Genomic DNA, 10095 nt, shown 5'->3' on the forward strand with positions numbered 1-10095 from the left:
ATGATGGCATATCATTTCGAAATTATCTTTGTTATCGTTTTACCTCGCTCGGACGAGCGTAACTAAGCTTGGGGATGCTTGATAACGTCTCCGACGTATCGATAATTTCTTATGTTCTATGCCATATTATTGATGATACCTACATGTTTTATGCACACTTTATGTCATATTCGTGCATTTTGCTTGAACGAACCTATTAACAAGATGCCGAAGTGCGCGCTCGCGTTCTATCGCTTTTGGTTAGAAATCCTAGTAACGAAATATTCTCGGAATTGGACGAAACGAAGACCCAGGGGCCTATTTTTCCACGGAGCTTCCAGAAGACCGGAGAACATTCGAAGTGGGGCCACGAGGTGGCGACACCACGTGACGCAAACGAACGCGCGGACAAAATATATCCACCGGACGATGCAAATGGACGCTTGAGACGACTTTTGGACGTCTGAAATCGTCGCGCGTGGAATGCCCTAAGTTGATGCCGCCGGGCGCGACGGCGCACACATTGAAGTTCCCACGTGACGCCGCGCGCTGGACGGACCCACGTGCCAGACGACGCAACAGTTTGCAGGCCGGAAGCGGTGGCTACGTGCCGTGAACATGATCCACACGCGCGCAGGAAGAGCGCCACGCCGCTATTCGCTGCGCTGCTGACTCCTCGTCGCTAACTGCTGCCTCGGACGCTGCGACCGTGCCTGCTTGGGTCCCAGCCAGCTCAGTCCGTGTCCGCGCCTGGACCCTGCCCACCGGTCCAAACCCTGCAGCGCAACAGAACGTACGCACTGGTCCACGGACCGGGTCTACGCTAGATCTGGAGGACCCGGACGCGCCAGCGCCTCGTGAACTACACCAAACCGGAAACCGCTCCCCTCTTCGGCCACCGTCGCAGTTTCCATTTTTCAACCCCACTCCCTCTCCCAGCTCGCTCGTCAGCCGCCATTACCCCGCCCTGCTCTGCTCTGCTTCTTCCCAACTGCGTCATCCGATCCGATCATCCGGAGAAGAGTGAAGAAGCGGAGCGACCAAGAGCCGGGTACGTGGGCGCCCGCTCTCTTCTCTTCTCCTCTCCTCTCCGCCGCCGCAATCCCATTCTCCCTCCGTCTCTTAATTTCTCCATGAACTGCTCTGTCCCGCCGCCTGCCTGCCTGCCTGCGTTTTCTTCCGTTTGTTAGTATGAATCTTGGAGAGCTGGAGTGCTAGCAAACGCCATCAACTGTCCCCGCCGCCTTCGTCGTTCCCAGTCAGTTCCTCGGACCGATTCAGCATCTGCTGCAGCGGCGAGTGCCGAGTCCTTCGCAATGAAGTAGTAGGTGGATTCTTCGCACGACACGTGATCTTCACGGTCCGAGTCATTCGCACTGTACTAGTAGTAGGTGGATTCTTGGCAAGAAGCGGATTTTAGACCTCCAGGGGGATTTGCGGATTTCGCGGCGGTTTAATCAGGGGCCATTTTTAGCCTCCTGGTGGAGAGTACTAGTAGTAGGTAGGTGGCTAATGTCCCTGTTACCTGCCTGTGATCGGTGAAGACGAGAGCATTTGAAACGTGTATCGGCGGCCCCTGCTGCGTTGTTAGTAGAAATTAGTTGACAGATGTTTTTGTTGCTGTCAAAAGAAAAATAATTGAGACATGCCTTTTCTCTGTGGGCTCTGAAATGGAGTTTCGGGCTCCTGTTCTTATTTTATCCGAAGGCAACAGCATTTTTTTTTGTGTGAACTGCATTTGCATCAGCTTTCTGCTATACTACTTCACTATCCTGGTTTGCTGGCTGGTACTGTTTGTGTACATTTGGTGGAATCCACGCAACACCAATTTTGCTCTTTGCTGTAAAACTCTAGTTTCAGGCTCTCCATTTCTGTTCTTTCCGTTAGGTTCTTTTCATTTGTAACTTGATCTTCATGGTTGGGAAGATGACATTATACCTCCGCGACACACTTTCTGCAGGTTAATTTGGAACACAAGTAACCCGCGGTGAGCTGAGGAATACTCCAGGGAACTGAAGGAAACAGTGGAAAGGTACCTTTCAGATCTGACCCACTGGTTGTCACTTTCGCCATCATGTTATACAAACCTTGTTCCCTGTGGCTGCAATGATCCAAGAGATGTCTGTTCCAAATAGTCTTAATTAACCTGAAACCATGTGTCAAATGTGGATCTTGTCCTACACTTCGCATCTATGCGCTTGTCCTGTATGCTTGAAATGTTGCATGCAAAGGGGATTCTTGGTTCGATGGTAGGTTTCACAGGCAAGCATGCTGTGGCCTTTGCCTGTAGGTTGTCTGTGAAGTGTAGATTGCTCAACGGTTGGTGCCTGTGGTGGTTGTTGCCCGTTTGCTCTTTCCCTTTAGATTATTAACTCAGGTTCCAGTCATTAGTTAAGTTGTGAAGCTGATTATGGTCATACTTAACACATGAAATATTTTGTATTTAGACCAACTCGTGAAATATTTTATCATGTTCCATCATTACAGTTTTCCTGCCGGTGCAGATGGACAAATTAGTAGGCTTTTTTTTGCAGCTTTGTTATGAATTTGGTTATTGATGTATACAGATTTTCTGAGCTTGATTTTTTTAAAGAGTATGTCAAAAATGTTCTTGAAATGCTGGACTCAGGGGACAGAGTCAGCTTATCGCATTTTTCTATCTGAACAATTGAATACTCTGGAAGCTATGCGAGAGAGGCCCTAGTTAATTAATTTATTCTGCTTTGGTAGCTGGTAGATCAGAAAGTTTTCTTAGAAAACATGATTTGCCTAGTACGGCAGTGGCCATGGGCCTGGTGACATGATGAATTTATGCTGGTGGTGCTGTGCCAAATAAATGGTGTCTTATCATGGCTAGTGGACATTGTACTGATAGCAGTAGGTCAGGCATGTTACTGCAATCTTCTAATTAGTGCAGTATTAGATGATACAGCACCGTAAGCATATCAGTTCCTTGGTTATTTCCTGTATGCTTCATGCTCCTATGGCCAATAAAATGAGATCTGGTAGATGCCATTGTACTGATCGGAGTTTTGTTGCAGAGCCAGATCACAAGCATGGACAGGACAGCGAATGTGGTATTGGATATTGAGGGTCTGCATCAACAACCTGATAAATGCTGCTCTGGAAGTCCAAAGATGGCCGTATGTCCTCTAATTCAAATAATAACATAAGGACAAAATATTTATTTGAATGAGTATTAACCTGCCATATTTCTCTCGCAGAGAGCCTTATCACGTAAGGGTTCAAATCGCATGGAGAGGAGAGGCGGCGAAGAGCAGGAGCCAGATGATTTGGCAAAAAAACTTATCATTAAAGGTGATAAATTAGTGCTCTCTTATATTTCCTAACCTGTCTATCTATGGTTTGGCAAACAAACCTGTCTATACTCTTTTATGCATATATTTACTGAGTTAATTTCTGAATGTGAACACTAGTTCTTTTTTTCTTTGTACGGCACTACTGCTGCTGGTATTCAGCAGTAGTAACTACTGGATTAGTGCTGTTTGTAAGATATGATCGTTCTCTCTGTTAGGATCCTAGCCAATGTTCGTATCTACCACGGCTAACTACTGTATATCTCTTTATCGAAAAAACTACCGAAAAGTGTCTTTGGCACATGAGCACCAGTGCTCCTGTTTTTTAAAAAATCATATTTTTTGAATTCCAAAAAAAATGAAATTAGATATCCACATACATATAAACATTCCGAAGATACGGTATGAATTTGGGAGAAAAATATGTTGTATTTTGAGCTATACAAAAAAGATAAATTTCTGACAAATATCTGCCCCTATACGTAGCCACAATTTTTTTTCCTGTAGCTCAAAATATAATGCGATGTCTACCGAAAATTTGCACGAGTATTCAGGACATATGTATGTATTCATGGAATAAATGTGAATTTTTTTTGAAACGCAAATATATAATTTTTTAATATTTTGAAAACCAGGAGCACTGGTGCTCATGTGCACCAAATGTGCTTCGAAAAACTACTGTATATCTTGTTAGTTATAAGTTTTTTTAAGGGAAGTTGTTAGTTTGTATAAACTTTGGCTTAAATGTAGAGATGTAGTAGTCATTGTAATCCATTGATCAATTTTCTTAATTTATATTTCGCTGAATTTCCTTCACTGCAGTTGTGCCATCTCACCTGGAGCAGCCTAAGTTGCCGCTAGCACAGAACAAAACTTTGGTTACTCCGCAATGTACTGTCTCTGCACCGGTTTTAACCGACCCTGTTGAAGGGAGGAGCAAAAGATTCAGCCGACTCACGTCGTATCATCCCCGGAGAATTCTTCTCTTCTTTGCAACCTTGTAAGTCATCAACCTTTTAGAGTTCTAATTCTGTTCTGCTGAAGCCTTTTCTACTCTTCTTGGTCTGAGCTTAGTTATGTTGGTCTTTGGTATCATACACCAAATACTCTTCTTGGTCTGAGCTTAGTTCTAATTCTAAATCTGTAGTAGTCGCTAGGTGGTTCAAGGACCTAATTGTAATTTTTATTACTTTTGGGTCTGTTTGTACTGCTTATGATGATTATTAATAGATTGGTAGAATTTTCGCAAAAAAAAAGGAATCCATTACGATCAGGATTGTCAGTAGTTTTCATTGTGGTCTGCCGCAAGATTTCCCTTGCAAACTTTTAGCTTGGACACTAGTTTAGCAGATCACCCGAATCAGTATACCGATTCAGGTATGCATTTGGTGGGACTGAATGATCACATACCGGCAAAACTCAATAAACCTACCAAATATTGTCGCCTTTTGTCTCTTAATTCATCTGTCGCTCTCTAATCTGTTTGCCTCTTCCTTCCACAGGTCGAGCCTGGGGACGATGACGCTGATATACTTCACGCTTGCCATCAACAGCAGACCGGAAGCATAGCCCTGTCATTCGCTCAGCAAACCGGAACAGCTACGACTTGGCGGGCGGGGATGGGAGTGATGCATTCCGTAGCTAGGAAAAGTCTTGTTTCTTTTTCGGATTTTGTCTTGTTAAGGGTGAAAGAAGGAAGCTAGAGTAGCTCCATAGCAGAATTAACACTAGCAGCAGTTGTGATGATACATACATACAGATTACAGTCAGGCTGTCATCTCATCTCGGAGGTGCTAGGCGGCGTTCATGATCAATCACTGCCCTTGTGCTCCTTCTTTCGTTGTGTTTTTGCAAATATTGTTTGCGAGAAGAGATGGAGAATAAGACTGGGTGGGGCGTACCCTTGGTTAGCGATGATGGCTGACGAGTGCGTGCTGTGCCTCACTGGGCTGAGCTGCGGCGAGTGTCAGTCGTGTTTGCTGTGCTGAAACTTCCAGTCTTTTTTACCTCTCTTCTCCGGCGTCAGTAGGGGAGTGATTGTGCTCTGTAGCCTGTGGCCTGCGTGACTAGGAGCCGAGACATCCGATTCATTGGGATCCCAGCGACTACCTCTGGCTCCCATTTACGCCGCTCTTCATCATCTGCCAAAGAAGCTCGTGGCTGACGCTGAGGCAACTTCAGCTGCAAACGGAAGAATAGCTACGGCCATTTTTTTTTAGAAAAACATTCAGAGGTAGAAGGACTTGCCCTGTGATTCCAGCAAACCAGGATTATGATTCACCTTTTTCTATGTTGGGAATCGGTCGATGATTCTCAGCAGAGAAGTGAACTGGGTACACTGGAAAGATACGGGGAAGTTCATGTTACAATTTTGCGAACAAAAAAAGAAAAAAACTACTGGCTTCGCCCGGGTTCGAACCGGAGACCTTCAGTGTGTTAGACTGACGTGATAACCAACTACACCACGAAACCTCACGTTGTAAATGGTTAATTTAGTTATTAAAACTGAAGCCAATCACGGAAAGGTGTGTGTCTTCACTGGCTACCACGGCCTCGCCGTCATCTGACTGCATCGCCGTCGGAGACCATATATGTAGAAAAGGAACTCAAAGAACTTACCAAGAAAAGAAGGGGCCGCCTCCCGTTTAGCATTTCTCCTTTCCATCCCTTTCGAGAAAATTATAAAAAACCGTATAGGCAGAAATGTTTAATGAACATTAAAGTCGAAACACATCCCTAGATTGGATTCTGAAGAAGTTCATAATACAACAAGCCAAGAAGGACTTCTTCCTTGTATATATATCTAGGTATGGCATTGAGTTGATTCGGTGCTACAACGATGATCACATGAAAGAATAGGGGATGTGCTACATCCACTTATGCCTAAGTCATAAGGTTTTTTCATGTTGTGCAAAACAAAATGTGACCCAAGTTTTTGGACAGAAGAACATGTTCCAAAGTGATTCCTGAGTTAATCACTCAACAAAGTTTTAAGTGTATTTTTCAGTGTTTAGTGAAAATTGATAATATTCTTTCTAAAATAAGTAAAGGAAGGCAAACGTGACCATGAGTTGTTATGCTAGTACAAGTTGTGCTAACATAGAAGATTGGAGATCTCGCACTAATAAAAGCTATTTGTTGAAAGAAACATGGCTAGACATTTGAGTTGCATGTAATGAACGATTATTCAAAATATACATCGATACTTTGGCCAAGAAAGTTCAACTTTCATCTGAGTGTGTTTCCTAGTGTACAAGGCAATGTGAAAGTCAAGTTGATTGAACAATGTGTGATTCACACTGGAGGAAAGTCTCACTCTGATGTGCCAAATGTGTGATCACGAAATTATCATGTTGATGATAGAGTAATGTTAAATAAGGTGACACTTATGATTTGCAAAAAAATATAAGGATCTGAATGATTCGGGCTATTAAAAAAAAGCGCCGTGAAATTATCATGTTGAATGACCAAATTGTAATGGCCGGCTGGGCCGGAGAATTGGCTTGGGGGTGGTTGGGAGGTTAATCGAGCAAGACACTGAACTCGCTCATGATCCATGTGTTCCTGAGTTGATCTGGGTGTTGATCCGTAGCTAGGAGTTTACACCCACGATCTGGTGACATCGTACTGTACCGCGACCAGTCTTCTGGCCTTGAAGCCAGGGAAAGCTCTGTCTCGTTTTCCCAATCATCAGCCGAGCAACACTCGCGGAAGACGACGTCGGCGAGGCGAGGAGCCAGAATCGCCACAATGTCTCCCCTCTGAAGCCTTTCCTTAAGGAAGTCATGATCCTAGGATTGTCGAGAGTGATCCGTGGCAATGCCCACCATGAGGGGCTTAGGATTGACGGAATCCTGCAGGCTGACACGAGACATCCTGCAGACTGACACGAGATTTACCCAGGTTCGGGGCCCTCGATGAGATAAAAACCTTACTTCCTGCTTGTCTCATCTTGATTATCGAATATATCGGGTTACAATGGGGTGGCCAATAGGCTATGGCGATTGTCTCGTCGAGAGGCTAAGATTCTAGTGTTCTAGCTCTTGACTTGCGATGAATCTACGTGTGTAAGTTGTGTCTTGGTGGACCCTCTCTTGATCTTTATATAGCAGGCCAGGTCCCGAGAGTTCTGTCCGGACTTGACTAGGTTACAAAGAGATCTATTCTAATATTCCTTGTACATCGTCTTCTTGCCTTGTTCATCAAGAATCTATTTTCGGGTAAGTCTCGTTTGCTGGAACCGATGCATATGCCCTCCTCGGTTGTTGGGCAATCTTCATGGGCCCCTAGTTGGGCCGGAGGAGGTAGTCTAATTTTGGTACCCGAAGGGTAATGCCCACATCAGTAGCCCCCGAGTGACTGGCCGAAGTAAAGCTTCGGGCAAGGACTATAATTGGTTTCATCCGAATGTCCATAACTGTTGAAAAGATTTGACCATTCTTCTTGAAGTCGATACTGCTTTATATCGGGTGCGCGTCCAACGCTCCCTATGGGAGTAGCCCCCGAGTCTTGGGACGGATGCTTGCAACCGTGCGTAGACTCAAGTTGTACTACTCGAAGATTCGTATGCCGATGCTTTCTGAATTGCCTTCATCATCTGATATCTTTTTATATATCGGGTCTTCTGAAACTTTGGATGAAATCATTTAACATGATAGTATTAAAGGGATAGAAATAATGTGCCCAATTTTATTCGATAGATCAATGCTAGTTAACTGCCGTAGGCAAAACAACGTTACTTTACTCAAGATCAAGTCCACGGGCTCGATCCTGGACCTTCTGAAACCTTCGGGTTCGTTTTCCTTCATCTTCAGTAGTTTTTTATCGGGTGCACGTCCAGCGCTCCCGATGGGAGTAGCCCCCGAGTCTAGGGACTGATGTTTTGCAACCGTGCGTAGACTCAAGTCGATCAACTCAATGCAGTAGATTCCTTCGGATGCTTCATAAGTGAGGAGGAGATACTTTTAGTGACATCATCAATGACGTGGCTTCTGCGGTGGCTCGATTGATAGGACGTGACTTAACGGGCCCACCCTATGTCTGCGCGGTCAGTTAGGAAATGACTGATCCTTGCGTGTTGACCGAGGTGTTTCCTCGTTTGTTGTGCGTAGTGTGGGTAATGGGCCGCCGGTTTCTCTCCCATCTTGACACGTGTACGATTAGATCCTCGTCCACTCCTCCAAGATGCGGATTTAATGGCCACGATCCATAGCCATTTTTCATTATAAGGTGGGGGCGCTTTCAGTTTTAATCTTTTACACCCGTCGCACTGCTCATCTTCTACCTTTGCCTTCACCTTGCCATTGCATCTGCGCCCAAGAGCTTCCTCGCGGCCATGGGCAATAAGAGGGAGACCGCTAGTTCTGGTGCCACTGCAAGCACAGCCAAGGCCAAGGTGTCCTCTGCATCACGTAAAGCGAGGACCACCGCCAATCTCGACTGGGCGGCGTCCACCATCTGAAAACGGGACGAGAACAAGCTGAGCTCGCTTGGGCTCATCTCTTTCGATGAGTCAGACTTTGTTCATCCAGGTTCTGCCTCTCGCCCAAAGCCCCCAAAAGGCTTTACTGTTATGTTCTCTGCTTTTCTGCATCGTGTACTTTCCCTTCCAGCCCACGAATTTCTCCGCTGCTTGCATTTCTCCTATGGGATCCAACTCTGGCAGCTGACCCCAAACTCCATCCTCCATCTTGATATTTTTATCACCGTATGTGAGGCCTTCCTCGGCATTGACCCATGTTCTCTGCTTTTCTGCATCGTGTACTTTCCCTTCCAGCCCACGAATTTCTCCGCTGCTTGCATTTCTCCTATGGGATCCAACTCTGGCAGCTGACCCCAAACTCCATCCTCCATCTTGATATTTTTATCACCGTATGTGAGGCCTTCCTCGGCATTGACCCCCACTGGGGTCTTTGGCGGAAGATTTTCTATGTCAAGCGCCATAGCGGAGACGAAGGTCCTCATGTGGTTGGCGGAGTCGGCTTCGTCATCAGGAAGGAAGTAAACTACTTCAACTTTCCGATGAGGGAGTCTGTCCAGTGCTAGCGACAAAAGTGGTTCTACCTTAGGGACCGCTCAGCGATGCGCCACCGCTCCAACCTGCCACCGTTCGACGATGTTCTCGAGGCAGTGCCAAAGAAGTCTTGGCAAAACACTTTGACTGCCGAAGATAGCGAGGTGGCCGATGACAAGGTATTAAATTATCAATGCCTACGAGTCGTAGATTAGGGTTTCGTTGGATGTAGAGGGCAAGTAGATCTCGAAGGTTTCAGCCGAAAAGTACTCGACGATATGAAAGCTAAGGTTTGTGAAACAATGATTCGGTTCTCTCTTTGTCCCTCGACTCCCCCTTATATAGGAGGCGGAGCCGAGGGATTCGTGATACACAAGTTTACAGAGTCCGGGAGGGTTTCTAACCCGTCCCACAAGATTACAAATAATACTTCCTATTACAACTCTAGCTTTCCTTAATAGTATCTTGGGTTTCCGAATCTCCTTATCCTTCGGGTCGTGGGCCTTCAGTAAACCCCGGGTACCATCTTCGGCAGGCTCATTGGGGATGCCTATGTCAGTAGCCCCCGAGATTTTGCTTGAATCGCAGAGTCAAGGAAAATCTCCAACTTTATATTTGTTCAATAGCTCTGAACTTTATCATATATCTTTGAATATGAAATTATATATTGCACAGGGATAATGGTAGTTGGGGCTAGTTCATCCGACGGATCGTGTACTAGTTAACCGCTCTAGTGGCAATCCGCAAAAACCTACTTCAAGATCACGTCCCGTACATGATCCCGGA

At 45.5% G+C, this 10095-nt stretch overlaps 1 non-coding gene and 1 pseudogene across 1 annotated transcript; both read right to left on the reverse strand.

Moving 5' to 3' along the window:
- Positions 1 to 2960: 2960 nt before the first annotated feature.
- Positions 2961 to 9239, reverse strand: LOC124671142 (annotated as a pseudogene).
- TRNAV-AAC lies at positions 5695 to 5768 on the reverse strand. Its single transcript has one exon. It is a non-coding gene; the product is annotated as a tRNA-Val (tRNA).
- Positions 9240 to 10095: the final 856 nt, after the last annotated feature.

This window comes from Lolium rigidum, chromosome 7 (genome assembly GCF_022539505.1).
Source record: "Lolium rigidum isolate FL_2022 chromosome 7, APGP_CSIRO_Lrig_0.1, whole genome shotgun sequence".
In the NCBI taxonomy this organism is placed as follows: domain Eukaryota; kingdom Viridiplantae; phylum Streptophyta; class Magnoliopsida; order Poales; family Poaceae; genus Lolium; species Lolium rigidum.